This window comes from Capra hircus, chromosome 14 (genome assembly GCF_001704415.2).
Source record: "Capra hircus breed San Clemente chromosome 14, ASM170441v1, whole genome shotgun sequence".
NCBI classification, from domain to species: domain Eukaryota; kingdom Metazoa; phylum Chordata; class Mammalia; order Artiodactyla; family Bovidae; genus Capra; species Capra hircus.
Window position 1 is genome coordinate 36,877,759 of NC_030821.1, and position 18,471 is coordinate 36,896,229.

At 39.7% G+C, this 18,471-nt stretch overlaps 1 protein-coding gene across 1 annotated transcript in view; it reads left to right on the forward strand.

Moving 5' to 3' along the window:
* Positions 11,567-18,471, forward strand: part of COLEC10 (collectin subfamily member 10) — a 77,103-nt gene continuing 70,198 nt past the window's right edge. Inside the window, exon 1 of the mRNA XM_005689132.3 lies at positions 11,567-11,663. The gene's annotated coding sequence lies outside the window, so the exon portion shown is untranslated. The remainder of the gene's footprint in view (positions 11,664-18,471) is intronic.

Sequence of the window (18,471 nt, forward strand, 5' to 3'; positions counted from 1 at the left end):
AACCCTGTTTCTACCAATTATTGGTTGTAGGCTTCCCCTGTGCTGTGTGCTGTGCTTAGTTGCTCAGTTGCGTTCAACTCTTTGGGACCTCTGCCAGGCTTTTCTGTCTGTGGGGATTCTCCAGGCAAGAATACTGGAGTGGATTGCCATGCCCTCTTCCAGGGGATCTTCCCAAACCAGGGAAGATCAAACCCATGTCTCCCGCCTTGCAGGCAGATTCTTTACCATCTGAGCCACGAGGGAAGCCTAGTCCTCCCCTGGGGAAGATATTATGGCTTTGGTTGATACGGCTTTCTTAGAATGGGACTGGGAGCTGAGGGCTGTTCAGTAGCAATACTGCCAGCCATTATAGCCATGTGTTCTGTTCCTAAAGGGAACAGGAAGTCTTGGCATAGCCTCACAGTTTGCATTACAGTAACTCTATATCCTTAGGGAAGTTATTTAAATTTTCTATGTCTTACTTTCTATAGCTATAATGGAAATAATGATAGTACCTACCACATGTTTTTGTGATGGTTTAAAATTATATCTGGCACATAGTAAGTGCCTGGTAAAATCAGGTATTGTTTAAAATTCAATAGCCACTCAAGACAGCTAAAGAAATAAATGTGCTACAGGGCTAAACTCAATAGATTGCCAGACTGTAAGTGTGCCCACATTCAATCCATGAATTCTACTGATCTTTTGTTTTAAATATCCTACTAGTGATGTGTTCTCCAGCCCCAACAATGTTCCTTCCCTAGTTCAGATCCTTATTTGCTGTTGTCTAGACGTGAACTTCCTGATATTCAAGCTGGTTTTAGAAAAGGCAGAGGAACCAGAGATCAAATTGCCAACATCTGCTGGATCATGGAAAAAGCAAGAGAGTTCCAGAAAAACATCTATTTCTGCTTTATTGACTACGCCAGAGCCTTTGACTGTGTGGATCACAATAAACTGGAAAACTCTGAAAGAGAAGGGAATACCAGACCATCTGACTTGCCTCTTGAGAAATCTGTATGCAGGTGAGGAAGCAACAGTTAGAACTAGAAATGGAACAACAGACTGGTTCCAATCAGGAAAAGGAGTACGTCAAGGCTGTATATTGTCACCCTGCTTTTTTAACTTATATGCAGAGTACGTCATGAGAAACGCTAGACTAGAGGAAACACAAGCTGGAATCAAGATTGTCGGGAGAAATACCAATCACCTCAGATATGCAGATGACACCACCCTTATGGCAGAGTGTGAAGAGGAACTAAAAAGCTTCTTGATGAAAGTGAAAGTGGAGAATGAAAAAGTTGGCTTAAAGCTCAACATTCAGAAAACGAAGATCATGGCATCTGGTCCCATCATTTCATGGGAAATAGATGGGGAAACAGTAGAAACAGTGGCAGACTTTTATTTTTTGGGGCTCCAAAATCACGGCAGATGGTGACTGCAGCCATGAAATTAAAAGACGCTTACTCCTTGGAAGAAAAGTTATGACCAACCTAGATAGCATATTCAAAAGCAGAGACATTACTTTGCCGACTAAGGTCCGTCTAGTCAAGGCTATGGTTTTTCCTGTGGTCACGTATGGATGTGAGTGTTGGACTGTGAAGAAGGCTGAGCACCGAAGACTTGATGCTTTTGAACTGTGGTGTTGGAGAAGACTCTTGAGAGTCCCTTGGACTGCAAGGAGATCCAACCAGTCCATTCTGAAGGAGACCATCCCTGGGTGTTCTTTGGAAGGAATAATGCTAAAGCTGAAACTCCAAAACTTTGGCCACCTCATGCAAAGAGTTGACTCATTGGAAAAGACTCTGATGCTGGGAGGGATTGGGGGCAGGAGGAGAAGGGGACGACAGAGGATGAGATGGCTGGACGGCATCACTGCCTCAATGGACGTGAGTCTGAGTGAACTCCAGGAGTTGGTGATGGACAGGGAGGCCTGGCGTGCTGCGATTCATGGGGTCGCAAAGATTGGGATACGACTGAGTAACTGAACTGGAGACTGATATCTTTGCTCTCAATCTTTCTCCTTCTTAAGCAATCCTTTAGAGATGGATAATGATCTTTTATACAAATTCAAATACAATTATTTGAATTATCATAAAATCCCATTTCCAATAAGATGAAGTATAAGTTTCTTAGACAATCGCATTGTCTATTGCCACTCCCTTACATGTAGCTCTGGCTTCCCTGCTGGCTGAGACAGTAAAGAATCTGCCTGCAATGCAGGAGACCTGGCTTCTATCCTTGGGTCAGGAAGCTCCCCAAGAGGAGAAGGCAGGATAACATAGAGGAGAGAAAGTACTTAACACTATTGTCCATAGTGTCATATGATGAGGCCTGAAATTGGACAGTCCTCGGTTTAAATCCGAATTCAACCCTTATTAGTGAAGTGATCTTGGACCAGTTATACCCCTGATTCCCTCGGCTTACCCTGGAAGTTCCTTGTCAAGATTAAATAAGAAAATGTGTACAAAATACACCAAGTATGTACACAGTATTAATAGATATGAGTATTAATGTGGTTATCTGCATGTCTCCTCCATTTAATTATAAGCCCCTCAAGAGAAGGAGCTTGTCTTATGCATCTTGGTTTCCATGACATCTAAGAAAGTGTCTGGCGCATTAAATGAATAACTGCTGGATACATGGCTAAGGCAAAAGTTTGATACATATCATATATCATACTGAAATTTCACAGTAGTGTAAAGGACAGACTTTTGGAAAAAGTGAAATGTCAAGTGTATGACACAGAAACTTAAGGAGTTGTTATCTCTATTTTAAAATGAGAATGCTCCACAATCTTCTTTTTGAGAAAGTGAAGGTCATTTCAAAGGTCAATTCATATGTGGTCTTGTCACCTCAGATAGGTAAACATTTTTTTTTCCTGATGACAGGAATAAAAGTCACAGTAACTAATTATTGGTAGTATGGTATTCATTCATTCATTCATTCAAAAATTACTTGAATGTTAATAATACTAGGTACAAACAATAAAAGACAGACAAAGACAAATCTCTGTGCATCAGTTTCTATCACTAAGATAAACATAATAATAGTAGTTCCTTCACTGGGGTTATTGGGAGAATCAAGTAAGTCAATATGTGTAATGAGCCTAGAATAAGTCTTAGCACAAAGCAGTACTTATTATATAATTGTTTTGAAATTTTTGAGAAAATACGGTCCTTTACATCTATTCATTGCCAGAAAACTCTGAGCATGTGAAGGCATGCTTGTGAAATTGACCATACTTCATATTAAATACAATGACTACCCTACCACTCATGCACAATTCTGAGTTATTGTGTATAAAAGTATTTATAATTATTTTATCCTGTATTTTATATGAAGATTTCAAAATTCCACTGATGACTCTGGGATGGAAGGATGGAAGTTGTGAGAGAGCATCGCATCATGTTGTGTTCTAATCATCACAGATGGAAACCATATTTAAAGGTCCAGTGTATTCTTTGGAAAGAAAGACAGAGGGTGGTGCCAGTGTTGCATCATATTCCAGACCAGATTAAAGGTCTCTGGAGTTGTGGTTGTGCACACCCTGTTTTATGGTTGTGAGAAGTCACGCCGCAGCCAATGGTACATGGAGCTTCATCCAGCATTCCATCTCTAAAATATGTAAACCAAATGCAATATCACGTAGCAATAGCTGATTATCAATCACAAGGGTCTGGGAGGTTCTCATTCATTAAAACTAATCAGTTGAGTGCTCACTCTCTGCCAGATATTAGGATAGACAGGAAGGTACCAATAAAAAGAAAACACCCTCTAGCCAGGAAATTTCCAATTAGTGGAGGAGCAAGACAAGTAAAAAATTCCAAAACAGTATAATAATAGAGGCATATGAAATTCACAGCAATGAGACCTGGGGAGTAAGGTCTGTCAAATACAGAGGAAGCTGCCTTCAGGGAGGAATAACCTGAGTTTTGAATGGTAAAAAGAAGTTAATCATCAAACTAGATAGTGTCATGAGAAGAGCATGATTAGAAGAAAGGCTGGAAATCTTGGCATGTTAGGGAAACTACAAGTATTTCAGCATTTGAGGTCAAAATCGTTGGGAATTGAGGTTGAAGAGGGCTTTTTTGTCTTGTGTGTCTTGTGGGAGAGTTTAGGCTTTATTCTGTGGACAGTTGGAGTCCATGCATGTTTTTTGACAAAACAGAAACATGATCTTTGTTTTGTTTGTTTTGTTTTAGAGTGATATCTCTGGCTGTAGCATGGAAAATGGGGAGTGGGGAGCAATAGGAGATTCTTAAATAATTCAAATGATAAATGATGAGGGTCAACATTTACGTCATTGTGATGAAGACGGAGCAATGGGGTAGACTATATACGGATAAGAGTAATAAGACTCACAGGACTAAGTCACTGATTAGCTTGAAGTGTTGGATGAAAATGTAGAAAAGTAGTAGTTGAAAAAGATCATGCAACATTGTACATCAACTGCATACCAATTAAAATTAATTTAAAAAGGAAAAGATCACCATATTTCTGACATAGCAAATCAATTAGTGAATAGTGATGCTGATGACTGTCATGGGACATGCAGTTGAAGGAGATGGTTAAAGTAGATAAGAGCAAAACCATTTACAGAGGGACTTCCCATTCTCATGTGTCTTACTGCAGACCTTTTCTCCTTGATCAGTTAGAAGTTAATCCAAAAGAAGGGTAGACAGGAAGAAAAATTATGTATTACATATATGTTATGTTATGTGCATGCATGCTCAGTCACCTCAGTCTGACTCTTTGCAATACCTTGGACTATAGTCCACCAGACTCCTTTGTCCATGGGATCCTCCAAGAGTAAAAATACTAGAATGGGCTGCCATGCCTCCTCCGGGGGTTCGACCCAGGGCTCAAACCTGCATCTTCTGCATTGCAGGTGGATTCTTTACCCACTGAGCCACCTGGAAAGCCCATATTATGTTATACTTGACCTTAATTAAACTTACAATGACAATTGAGCATTCATAGAGGGTAAATGTAACTTAAAAACCCGTATGTGTATCACATCTTAGAGAGTAGACTTTGACTTCAGAGCGTTACATTAATGATGATGATGATGACATATTTACTTGGCACTTACCGTGTATCAAGCACTGTATTAACCTCTTCACAGTCATCACAGAACAAGCCTCTAAGACAAGTACCATTGTTCCCACTTTACAGATGGGGAAATTTGAGATTTAGAGAGTTTGCTTGCCCACTGTTAAGACGCTAGCCAGGATTCAAAATAAAGTCCTCTGGTGTTGTGGGATGAGCAGAGGGTCAGGAATTCAGAAATTTGGTTTAGAGTCCTAATTTAGCTATTTATTGGCAAGGCAGTAGTCATGCCACCCTTTGTTGTAAAATATGAGTTGAGGGATGGATTGCTAGGGCAGGGAGAAATTGGAAAAGTTGAAATTAAAGACCTCTGTAGCCCCTTCCAGCTTTGTGTTCTGTGGTTTGGACTGTCTAATGGGGTATTCATCCTGAGAGTGACTCTGAGCTCAAAGGATATGGTAACTGATCTACACAACCTACCGAGAGGGCAGGCACGTCGCCAAAAGGAACGCATGCCATTGCTCAGTCAGTGTGGCCATTGGTTTAATCCTTGCATTTATTAAAAGCCCTTTCCAAGATTCCCGTGGCTATGGTTTCGTACTCAGCCTGAGGCATTACTTGGATTATTGCCCTTTTGTTTATAGGCAAAGCAGTGAGAGGAGTTTCTCTGGAAAAGGAAAATCTCATTCTCTTGTAAACAAAGGTCTTCTCGGCCATAGTCTATGTTTAAAAACAATTCAGAAAGGAATTTTTTTTTTATATTTCAATATTTTATTCTGATCATATCTTGTGTTGAAGTATATTACACAGAAAGATATTTTTGTTCATTATTTTGTACTAACTGAGAGAGAAAACTGTACTCAGTATCTCCTAGTCTCTTATACTCTGTCCAGCTAGTAATATCATCTTTTTCTTAATCTTTATTCTATATTGAGGTATAGCTGATTAACAATGTTGTTATAGTTTCAGGTGAATAGTGAAGGGACTCAGTCGTACATATACATGTATCCATTCTCCCCTGAACTGCCCTCCCGTCCAGGCTGCCACATAACACTGGGCAGAGTTCCCTGTGCTCTACAGTAGGTCCTTGTTGGTTATCCATTTTAAACATAGACATGTGTACATGTCTATCCAAACTCCCTGACTGTCCCTCCCCACCCCCCACCCCCCACCTTGGCAACCGTAAGTTCATTTTCTAAGTCTGTGAGTCTCCAGAAAGGGACTTTTTGTGATGCATTTGCTTGAATTTTGTCACCTCTCTTTCACTTTGTAGTTCTGTTGCCCAAATATGGGACAATAAAAACCCCCTCTAAGTAGAGGTTTGGAGAGTCTGAATATTTCCAGAAAAACCCATGGAAGGGTCTTTTTCAAGCCACAGATAGGGGCAGAAAAGTAGGTGAGTAGAAATATCAGAAGTTTCTAACTTTGTTTTTTTTAACTTTGGGATATGAACTGCTGATTCATTTTGGTAGCAGGAAAGTCCTACTAAACTACAGTAGTACTAAGCCCTAACTACAAAGTTAGGGCTTCCCAAGTGGCATAGTGGTAAATAATCTGCCTGTCAATGCAGGAGATGCAAGAATTGCCTGTTGGATCATTGGATTGGGAAGATCTGTTGGGGTAGGAAATGGCAACTGACTCTAGTACTCTTGCCTGGAAAACTCCATGGACAGAGGAGTCTGGCAAGCTACAGTCCATGGGATTGCAAAGAACTGGACACGATTGAGTAACTGAGCATGCAAAAAAAAAAGTTAATCCTACTCTTGGGGTTTAGAATAAAAGACATGTACATTGAAAACAAGCACTGGCTCTGCCATTTATTAGCTATGTCAATCCCAGATAATATGCCTGAACTTCCACTTCTCATTTGTAAAATAGGAATCGAAATCTTTGCTTCAAAGATTACCATGAAGTTGAAAGGCAATAATACATGTAATGTACTTAGTCCAGTGCGTGCCTATAGTTTAATAGATGAGAACTAACTGCACTATTCAAAAATAGCAAAGACTAGTATTTTGAGTTCAGTTCAGTTCAGTCGCTCAGTCGTGTCCAACTCTTTGTGACTCCATGAACTGCAGCACACCAGGCCTCCCTGTCTATTACCAACTGCCAGAGTCTACCCAAACCCATGTCCATTGAGTCATTGATGCCATCCAACCATCTCATACTCTGTCGTCCCTTCTCCTCCTGCCCCCAATCCCTCCCAGCATCAGGGTCTTTTCAAATGAGTCAGCTTTTTGCATCAGGTGGCCAAAGTATTGGAGTTTCAGCTTCAACATCAGTCCTATCAATGAACACCCAGGACTGATCTCCTTTAGGATGGACTGGCTGGATCTCCTTGCAGTCCAAGGGGCTCTCAAGAGTCTTCTCCAGCACCACAGTTCAAAGGCATCAATTCTTCGGTGCTCAGCTTTCTTAACAGTCCAACTCTCACAGAGTTTGAAGAATGCTAATAATATAGTATTCCCTGTTCATTGGGCAAGATCTCCTACAAAATATTTGCTTTAACCTTGTTTATTTAGCCTCTTTACAGCACACATGTGTAACAATCACAGCAGATACTGTGTCAATAAGCAAGCAGAATGGAAAATAATTAATGTAATGTGCTTGCATGCATGGAAGTCTCTATCAGAAATTATAATGCTCAAGATCTGTATTCTCCTAGAATGAAATTAAAGCTCACAATGGCATTGTATGTGCATTAGCTATTACTTTGTACTTTCAGGAATATCTGCTATCTCTAGTTTGCTGTGATTGTTTTTGAAAAGCAGAAACAGGAAGAAGAGATATGAAACTGTGCTGGATTAATAAGAGTGCCCGAGGCATGGACAGAATATTATTGTACTTCACACGAAAATGGGGTGACCCAGCTGAGCTCAGATATCAAACCTATCTGTACCCAGGAGGATGTTAATTTTCATTGAAAACTCTTGGATAGATGCCAATAAATTCTGGGAAAAGGAAATAATATTATACAGATTACTTCTCTGAGATCTTTGATGTTCAGAGAGAAACACTTTTTGAAAAGACAATTATTTTCTCCTTTGGCTCATCTTTGAGGATTGCTGCAGCTGGGTCATTTTGTACCCAAAGACCACCACAAAGTTCAGAGAGTGTAGGAGGGGCCTTCCCATTAAATCTTTGGTCAACCATTCACATTTTCCAAAAGTTAGTTGACAATTACAAGGTTTGGGGACTTTCAGTTATAATTGTATTGCAAAAATAATAAGAGAGGAACCAGGCAGAGGTTATGTTAAAAGGCCCTTGGTGGCTGTCAAGGACATGTGGTTCAGCCTTTGAAGTCAGTTTCAATAGATTTTCATTTGAAATAAGTGGAGTAAAATGTTGCCATTTCAGATTTCACAAGTGATATTGTTTAATGTACTGATGTTGTTTCTTGTAAATTTGTTTTAGAGAGTTATTTTATTTCCTCTGACTACTATTTCAGAACTCCTCTATTAAGCGAAGGAAAACAGGTGGTTGAAATTACATCTCTATTTCTATTTTATGTTACTTAAAAAAAATTAATTCAAGCCCTTTTTTTAAAAAAAAAATAAAACAGATACAGAAAGCTAAACGAATGTGAAGTAACCGTCTTGTCTTCCTAGTCTCTCTTCATATCCCTCTCAAAATTTCTTTTTGTATACGTCCAAAAAAATACAAAGCCAAATTTTACGTGTAGACCCACTTAGGTAGCAGATGCACTATATTGTGTATTTTACCCAAATAGAAATATAAAATACCACAGAGTACTTTGATTTCTCTCTTAACATTTCTTGGAGACATTTCAATATTACTATATATAGATCTTTACATTCTTTTTAATATTTGCAAGTCATTCTATTGTTTGAATGTACCATAATATAGCTAACCAGTGATTTCTGTATCTTGCTATTACAAATACTGCTGCAATGGACAAGGCAAATTCCTTACATGGCATTTCTTGGGTCAGTGCATCTTAAATTTTGACAGATTAATAAAGTTCCTGCTAAGAGTATGTGTGAGTGCTTGTTTTAGGCAGGTATTCTATTGTCTGTGTGTGTCATCCTCTATACCAGGTTGAGGGTGTGGTATCAATCGATGTAAGCAAAATAAGTAAATAAAGAATAGAAACTTGGATACAACAAAGGTGTTAGTCAGGGTCCCAGCAGGGAACAGAACACCCACTCAAATGAGAATAATTTAAGGATGAGTCATTTACAAAGAACTTTTTGTAATGATGCAAGTGGATAGACGGGAAACCCACGGAATCATGCAGTAATCTGCAGGTGGTAAATAGTGGCTGAGATACAACCTCTGAGGCATATTGGGGACAGGAGGGAGCAGATATTGGACTTAAGGGAAGTAACATAGAGAAGTTCACCTTGAGAGAAGTTGTACATGGCCGTATGTTGAGGGCCAAGGCATTGTGAGGGTCCCCTTTTCCAATGTTTCCTGGGGGTGGGGGGGTCCCATTGGCTTAGCAAAGCAGAAGCCAAAATCCCTGCTCTTCACTGGGGTCCATACCAGTCAATTTCACAAGGCAAACAGGATGGTTATAAAGGATGAAGAATACAGCAGCTTCCCACTACCTATCTATTTTATATATGGTAGTGTATACATGTCAAGGAAGCTCAGCATGGTGCTCTGTGATGATCTAGAGGGATGGAGTTAGGGGCGTGGGAGGGAGGCTCTAGAGGAAGGGGGTATGTGTATACTTAGACCCGGGTTCGATCCTTGGGTTGGGAAGATCCCCTGGAGAAGGAAATGGCAACCCACTCCAGTATTCTTGCCTGGAGAATCCCATGGACAGAGGAGCCTGGTGGGCTACAGTCTGTGGGGTCGCAAAGAGTCGGACACGACTGAGCGCCTTCACTCACTCACTCATTCATAGCTGATTGCTGTTGTTGCACAGCAGACATGAACACAACCCTGTAAAGCAATTATATTCCAGTTAAAAAATATCCTATGACAAACCTTAAAGGCAAAGAATATTAAAAAAAGAATGGATACATATATATATATATAACCAAATCACTTTGCTGTATAACAGGAATTAACAATTGTAAACAACGTAAGTTGAACAATTATAAATTACAATGAACAACTGTAAATTATTTACAGCATTGTTAAAATTAACAATTGTAAAAATTTACGACATTGTAAATCAACTATACTACAATAAAAATAAATTTACAAAAGAGTGAAAAATAGATCTGAATAGGGAAAAAAATTAAAATCACCCCAACATAAAGATGATTTCTATCACAACTGATTTCCAGAATGACTCATCCCAAACCAGATAGGACCTATACAACCTCAGCACATATCTAGGGGCAGAGTCTGTTTTCTGTACAGTGTATCTCCTTATTAACCAAATATTTTATTTTGTGAGTCATCTGTGGGGAGGAACCATATCTAATTTATTCATCACACTTTTAGCAGAACCCAGAACAGTGCCTGGCACAGATGAAGCACTTAATAATTAGTAGTTGGGCAAATAAATGCCAGAAAAAAGTTTCTTATTTCTGAACTTGACATTGTATAATGTTATTTAAGCCAGCTTCTTCATTTTCATTTCCTAAGACTGGTGGTGGGAAATTGTCTTCTAGAGAATGGTGGGGCTCTCCTACTTTCATGAGAGGCCAGCCCTAGAATTGAAGTCATACCAGCTTGGTTCTTCCAAGGGACTTGCCTATATGGTGAGTTCCAGGGTACAGAATTTCACTCATACACAGAGCATGTGTGTGTGTGCACAGTTGCTCAGTTGTGTCTGACTCTTTGCCACCCTATGGACTGTAGCCTGCCAGGCTCCTCTGTCCACAGGATTTTCTAGGCAAGAATACTGGAGTGGGTTGCCATGCCCTCCTCCAGGGGATTCTCCCCACCCAGCGATCAAACCCGCATCTCCTCTGTCTCTTGCACTGCAGGCAGATTCTTCACCAGATGAGCCATCAGGGAAGCCCACACAGCATAGTTGACGGGAATAATTACAGACATATAAACAGCATTCGAGGTGATGGGAGGTTTCTATTCCTACTCTTTCCAAAGTGTTTTTTCCCCTTCTGGTTTATTGAGATTAAATTGACAAACAAAATTGTGTATATTTAGCAAGTACAATGAGACGACTTGGGACATTGTTACCACAGTCAAATTAACTGACACAATTCATCACCTTCCATAGTTACTATAGTTACTACAATGTACATTAGATCCTCAGTCTGCAAAGGGTTCTGAACTCTCAATTGATCACCTCAAACATCTGTTCACAGTATGAACTTCCTTGGTAGAGATTTCTTTTGCCAGTGCTAGATTATTATTTTTGGAAATCTTTGAATCTAATTGACATTCATTCCATTAAAGCAGTGATCACATTGAACTGTATTTTTTTCCTCTTGAATGACTGTATTAAATATAAATTTTGTTGTCTAGCTGCCTGAAGTTTCAGACCCTGTCTTTTTCATTATGAAATCCACAACATGAATCTCGGCACTTAATAGATGCTCGATAATTAGAAGCTGAATTTATTCAGGTCAACGTTCTGCTTTCCTTTTTTAGGCTCTCCTGGATATATCCCTAGACTTGGAGATACACCAAGAAAGTTGATTCTCACTCTTTTCTGCTACTGAACAGAGAGCATGAAAATGACCGTGGTAAGACTTGGGCTTTAATATGAGACCAACCGGAGCTCACATCACAGTTTTGCCATTTCTAGCTTGATAACCTTGAGTTATCAACTTCTTGAGTTATTCAACTTCTCTGAGGTTGCTGAGAATGTAATAGGTTTATGTACACAGTACATTCACTGACATGAAGGAAATACTAGCTTCCCTGCTTCTATCACTCTCTTTTCCCTTAAGGGTACCAAAAACTATGCTCTGGTTAAAGTCAAAGGAAGGGACTGTGGATTCAAATAGGGGCATTTAAAGACCTTGCAATTTTAGAAAAATTCATGGCATGATGGGAATCAACATTCTTCCATTAAACTTTACTTTCCATGAGATGTGGAAACTTAATCCTAGTACTGATTAATTTTCTGTATTTATTTTTTGGCCACACTACATGGCATGAGGGATCTTAGTTCCCCAATCAGGATTCGAACCCATGCTCCCTGCAGTGGAAGCTCAGGCCTTAACCACTGGACCACCAGGGAAGTCCCAATCTGAGTACTACATTAAATGAACAACTGAACAAAATACCATAGCAATTTATGTACATTCACTCCCCTCTTTTCTACATAAGCTGGTAAACTTGTTTTAGAAATGTATAATATTTCAATCAATGGATGTTTGTGTTGAAATGATAGTGTTACAACCTCATCCTCATTCATTCGTGAATCTTGTGATCCATCTTTGTGGGTCTTTAGATTAATCATTGATATTTTGTTCTTGAGTTAACCTGTCCACACAATTTAATAAACACACCAGGATTATTTCCCAACCTTATCAGATGCTGCTACATTAGCTTTCTTCAAGTTCTTTTCAGTTTTACATGACCATATAAGTATTATGCATAAAACTATAACATGAAAAATATAGTATACATTAAAATTAGATAAAATGACACTATATGTAAAATTAAATATGTGCAATTGTACCAGTCTTACTAATAGCATTAAATTATATAACCCAAATTCTGTTTCTAAAGGCTCAGGAGTCTCTGTGTGGCAATGCATAGCAGTGGCCCCCTGTCCCTCTTCACCTTAATTGCCCCTTTCCTCACCATGTCTCTCTGAAGCCTTTATTCCAGTCATGGAGACAGAACCTTCTTTTTGCTTCACCAAGGCTTTCTTTTTAAATTCTGGAACATGCACTTCCTTCTGTTTATTTCTATTGTGCCCCAACTTCCAATTCCCCTCACACCCCCAGGGTCAGTTCCCTCTGCTCACCCTTCAGTTTTCCACTTGAAACAGCTTCTTCTACAGAGGCCATTCCTGACCCCTCCTAGGGTCGCTCACCCTGCCAGGTCATCCTTGGCACACTGCCCTTCCAATGGGTGGTGCTTTTCCTATGTCAATGTTAATGCTGGTTTAACTTTCTTTTTAATTTTATGTAACCTTTATTCTATACTGGAGTATAGTTGATTTACAATGTTGTGTTAGTTTCAGGTGTACAGCAAAGTGATTCAGTTATACAAATACATGTGATTTAACTTCCTGACTCTTTCTTCGTGTTATGCGACCTCAGAGGAAAGGGCCTGTGCGTTGTCTTATTTCTTGCTATGTAGCTGTTGTCTGGCATAGTGCATGATCCATGTGTTCCTGCATGTTACATCACTTCATTCGTGTCTGATTCTTGGCGACCCCGTGGACTATAGCCCCCTAGGCTCCTCTGTCCATGGGATTTCCCAGGCAAGAATACTGGAGTGGGTAGCCATTCCCATCTCCAGAGGATCTTCCCAACTCAGGGAACTATTCCAGGTCTCCTGCATTGCAGGCAGATTCTTTACCAATTTTACTCACCTCTATATCTGTGAAACAAGAGGTGGGGTTAATGGACTTCTAAGAAATCTTCTGCCTCTGACCCAGGCAATATATATAATATTAAACTATCCAATGAATGGATTCTACTATTTTCTTCCTGGTAAATTGTTTTTCTTTATGATAACTCCAAGTCATGATGCATAAAGCACCAGAAAGAAGAAAGCAGATACCAACCACGAAAATTACATCATTAGTTAGGCTTGATTCTTAAATTAGCTATTTTTTTGTTTTTGTTTTGGGGGACCTAACATAGCAATAGTCTTAAAAGCAGACATTCTTGAAGGAGAAAAAGATGTTCTCAGTTCCTTAATATCTCATTGGCACATCAAGGTGATAGATTAAACAATGTGAAGTGAAGTTCGGGATATGATCTAAGGGAAGAGCAAAAGCCCATTCATCCTAGAGCATGTGGGGAGAAAGAAGAAGGTCAACAGGAAGCATGTAGTGAAATACATACACTGTGGGTCTCTTGTCATTGTCGTTTAGTCGCTAAGCCATGTCTGACTCTTTTGTGACCCCATGAACTGTAACCCGCCAGGCTCCTCTATCCATGGGATTCTCCAGGCAAGAATACTGGGGTGGGTGGCCATTGTCTACTCCAGGGGATCTTCCCAACTCAGGGATTGAACCCGAGTCTCTTGTGTATCTTGTGTCTTCCCAGCCCAGGGATAGAGCCTGAGTCTCTTATGTATCTGCATTGGCAGGCAGCTTCCTTACCACTGAGTCAGCAAGGAAGCCATGCTGTGGGTCTCTGCTTCGTTTAAATCCCAAACAAAAATTTCCATACTGATAAGGGATATATTAGTCATATCTTTAGCAGGAAGATGTACATTCAAAGCTTTGAGCAAAGAAAGTTTGATGAAAGGACTATTTACAGAGAGGTATGGACAGAATGAAAGAAACCAGTAAGAGATGAAGAAGCACCAAGGATTATCAACAGAGGGGAAGCAGCAGAAAGGGGAGCTGGGTTTTGGGATCCACAAGACGAAGAGTTTTAACTGCATGCAAGAGAGTCATTCAAGAGGAGCTGTGACTATTGATACAAGAGAGAGCCAGTGTCAGACTTCATCCCTACAGGGGAGTGTGAAGGGAACACCTCTACTTCTCTCCCTCCCCACCTCCTGAACTCCAGCTGATGATGCTCAGCGATTTGGCAAATTCAAACCCAGAAACTAGAGGTCAAGTGAGACTCTAATCTGGTCTAAAAGGGACAGTGGGATTCCTCCCCCCGCCCCCCAGGAAAAAATAACAGGGACAAATGGAGAATAACTAACACAGAATAATTTCCAGACACATGGGGTTGTACTGTGTGTGCCTGGACATAGCTTGTGAAACTTCACAGTTAGTTTGGCACCATGTTGAAGGGGCATGCAAATCCTTGTCTGAGAGTGGACTTCTATGGAACTCGGCCCCTAACATGGATGGAGCTGGGTCTTAAACCTATTTGTCTTACTCCCAAGCCCATGCTATTATCTGGTGCCAACTATTTTTGGCTCCTGTTGTCAGATCCTCAGCAGAGAATCTGCTGAAGCAGCACTTCTTTTTTCCAGTCTGATCTCCAAATGATGGAGTACCATTTCATTCTTGTAGGAAAATCTGAAGGTGTATTTTTTTTTTAAATGGCATTTCCTTCAGTACATCTGTTCAGTAGCAAAACACAATAAGAATGCATTTTCATCAATTTGATGAAATGGATCCAAGACTAAAAGAATACCACCAAATAGAATTTGCCAAATGTTAATGAATTTGAAATCTTCCTTTTCCTAAACTATGCTAACTGGGTTCAAATTTTTACCTTGCCTCTTACTTACAATATGACTTTGGCAAACTGTTTGAATTCTTTGTATGTCATTTTCTGTACCTGTGAGATTGAGGTGAAATAAGATAGCTGTTAGGAATCAATATTTTCATGTACCTAAAGTCCTTTCAAGAGTGATTGGTATATATTAAAGATTAAAGGGACTTTCCTGGTCTTCTAGTGGTTAAGAATCTGCCTGCCAATGCAGGGGACACAAGTTCAATCCCTGCTCTGGGCAGATCCCACAAAGCGCAGGGCAACTAAGCCTGTGCACTGCAACTACTGAAGCCCTTGCCCCAAAGCCTGTGCTCTGCGACAAGAGAAGCCACGGCAATGGAAACCTAGGCACCGCACCAGAGAGCAGCCCTCGCTCTCCACTACTAGGAGAAAAGCCCATGAGGCAGCAAAGACCCAGCACGACCAAAAATAAATAAATGAAGTTATAAGAAAAAACAACTGTGACTCCTAGCTAAATCCACATTTCGAGAAAAAATGATTAAAGACTCAGTAAATGTTATTATTACATCTCTTAACAATAACACCTTGTGCTTTTTATTCAGCAAACTTTTAGTGGACACCCACTCTACAGGGAAGACCTATAAAAAATGGTTGTTGTACTTAACATCATGACTTGGTAGGAAAAACAGACTAGTTAATATAAGGAACTGCATGGCAATTCAGAGAGAGTCATAGAGGTCTGGGTTACACTAACTACCATTACTGACTGGTGTTGTCACAAATTCAAACTGGCAAGACAATCATTGAGATGTGAAATAGGCAAGAAGGGAAAACCAAGCTTTGTGATCAATATGACAGTCATTCCTTATTTGTGATACGTTTGAACTTTTGTTTTTTTTTTTTTAAGGTTTTAACGTTTTAAAAAGTCTTTTCAAGAAATAACCCTGGTTTTATGGAATTGTCATGAGGGCAGCCACTCAAAGACACAAGCTCAGTTGCTAGCACTACAACTTGCTGGCTGTGTGATGCTGGACCATCCTCTCTAGCATCCTTGTCTGAAAAATGAACCTAGCATCCACCCTTTTGTGCTGCCCCCATAAAACACCATTAGGATCAAATAAGCTAAACGCATGCGCTAGTAAGAGTGTTAGAAACATGAGATTTCATGCAAATGTAAAGAAGAAAGTTGTTATCCCATGATATACCCTGAGATGACACTATAGTTGTTAAAGACACAGGGTTTGGATTTCAGATACTGTTTCTGTTTAGTCACTAAACAGTCTTTCATACCACTAAAAAGCTTTAGTCTTTTATGCCCCCGTGGACTGTAGCCTGCCATGCCCACCTGTCCATGGGATTTCCCAGGCAAGAATACTGGAGTAGGTGGTAATTTCCTTCTCCAAGGGCTCTTCTTGGCCCACCTATCGAACCCACATTTCCCACCTCTCCTGCATTAGCAGGCAGATTCTTTACCACTGAGCCACCAGGGAAGCCTTGGATTTCAGATATACTTGTGTTTGAATCCTGGCTTTGCCACTTACTAGCTGTGCAAACTTGACTGAGTAATTAATCTTTCAGACCCTCATTTTATGTAATGGATCATTTTGAGACTTCTTTGAGATTGTGTGTAGAAAATATTTAGCACATTATTAATATCAAAGCTCAATAAGCTCTTTAAAAAACTATTCTTTATACTGCAGCTTGGGTAGGAATGCATCATAGTAATCAAATGAAGAAGCAATCTTTCACCTAAAATTTATAACTAAGAGTCATAACAGAAGAGAGAAACTATCTGTATTTGTATTCGTGTCCCAGGGTCAGCAAGATGACTTGAGGAAGTTTTGAAATGTTAGAATTCAGACAAGCAATATGGAAAGTCAAAACAATATACCAAATTGTGCCTGTGGCATATGCAGAAGGTAGATAAAGCTTATCACTTCTAATTTAAAAGGGGAGATTTATTAAACTATATAAGGATCTAGAATTTGTGATAAATTTTGTTTCTGTTTCTTATCCAACCACTTTTATGTTTTTAATAATTTACACCTCTGAAGTTACATGGACCATGTAACACTTTTATCACCCAGACTTTCAAAAGACACAAAGACTTGCAGACACCCAAAAACAATAGCAGGAAGCCAGAGAATTTACCTAAAAATTGAAGGTGAGTCAAATAGGAAAAGTCTTTGTAACCAAGAGCAACCAGACAGCGTCTAATGTGACTTTCCCACATGAAAGACTGTTATAACAAAAAACCCCACCAGTATCCTAAGCCGTAGAGTTTTGCTAAACACACACATGAAAAAAACATTTCCTGTCTGTACTGAACTACCAAGTTGCTGTGACATTATGTGTCTGGGTATGACTTTCAATATAGATAAACAATCTTGCTCTTTTTCAGAGATAACATTACCAAGAGTATATTCCAGACTCAAATTCTGTTTGTTTTCTTATTCAATATTTGTTGAAACTTCATATTATTTTCATAATTGGCCTCTATTTTCATATATGTATATGGAAATGCAAATAGAAATTTGGGGGGCATAGAAATCCTAGACCATTAGGGCTAGAGGAAGACTTAATAGTAACTTGCATGTGTGCTAAGTCACTTCAGTCGTGTCCAACTCTTTGTGACCCTATGGACTGTAGCCCACCAGGCTCCTCTGTCCAAAGGAAGAGGATTCCAAGGGAAGCGAGTCTCTAGGCAAGAATGATGGAGTGAGTTTCCATGCCCTTCTCCAGGCGACCTTCCCAACCCAGGGTCAAACCTGCATCTCTTATGTCTGCTGCCTAGGCAGGCAGGTTCTTTACCACTAGAGCCGCCTGGGAAGCCCCATAGTGACTTAGTCAGATGCAAATACTGAACCCAAGAGAGGATGATGATTCTTTGAAAGCCTCACACTTAGAAGTGAGACCACCATATCTTCTTTTTCCTTTTACCTTTCCACTATATAATGCTGCCTTTCAAAATAAGTCAACAAAAACAAGTCTTCAGAAAAAAGTTAAAATAGAACAAATACCTGTACAGGGGAGTTTTCACTATTGTGGATATTGGAAACACTCAAACTAGGGAGATCACATATCCTAGTTTGTCCAGAGTAGTTCAGTGTGCATCTGTTGTCCTGTTGTAATAATCAAGAGTCCCCCATTTGCTCTCATAAATGAGTGATTTAGAAAATAATTTCTACGGTCACCTTAATGAAGGCAGAAGTTTTTTGCTGAA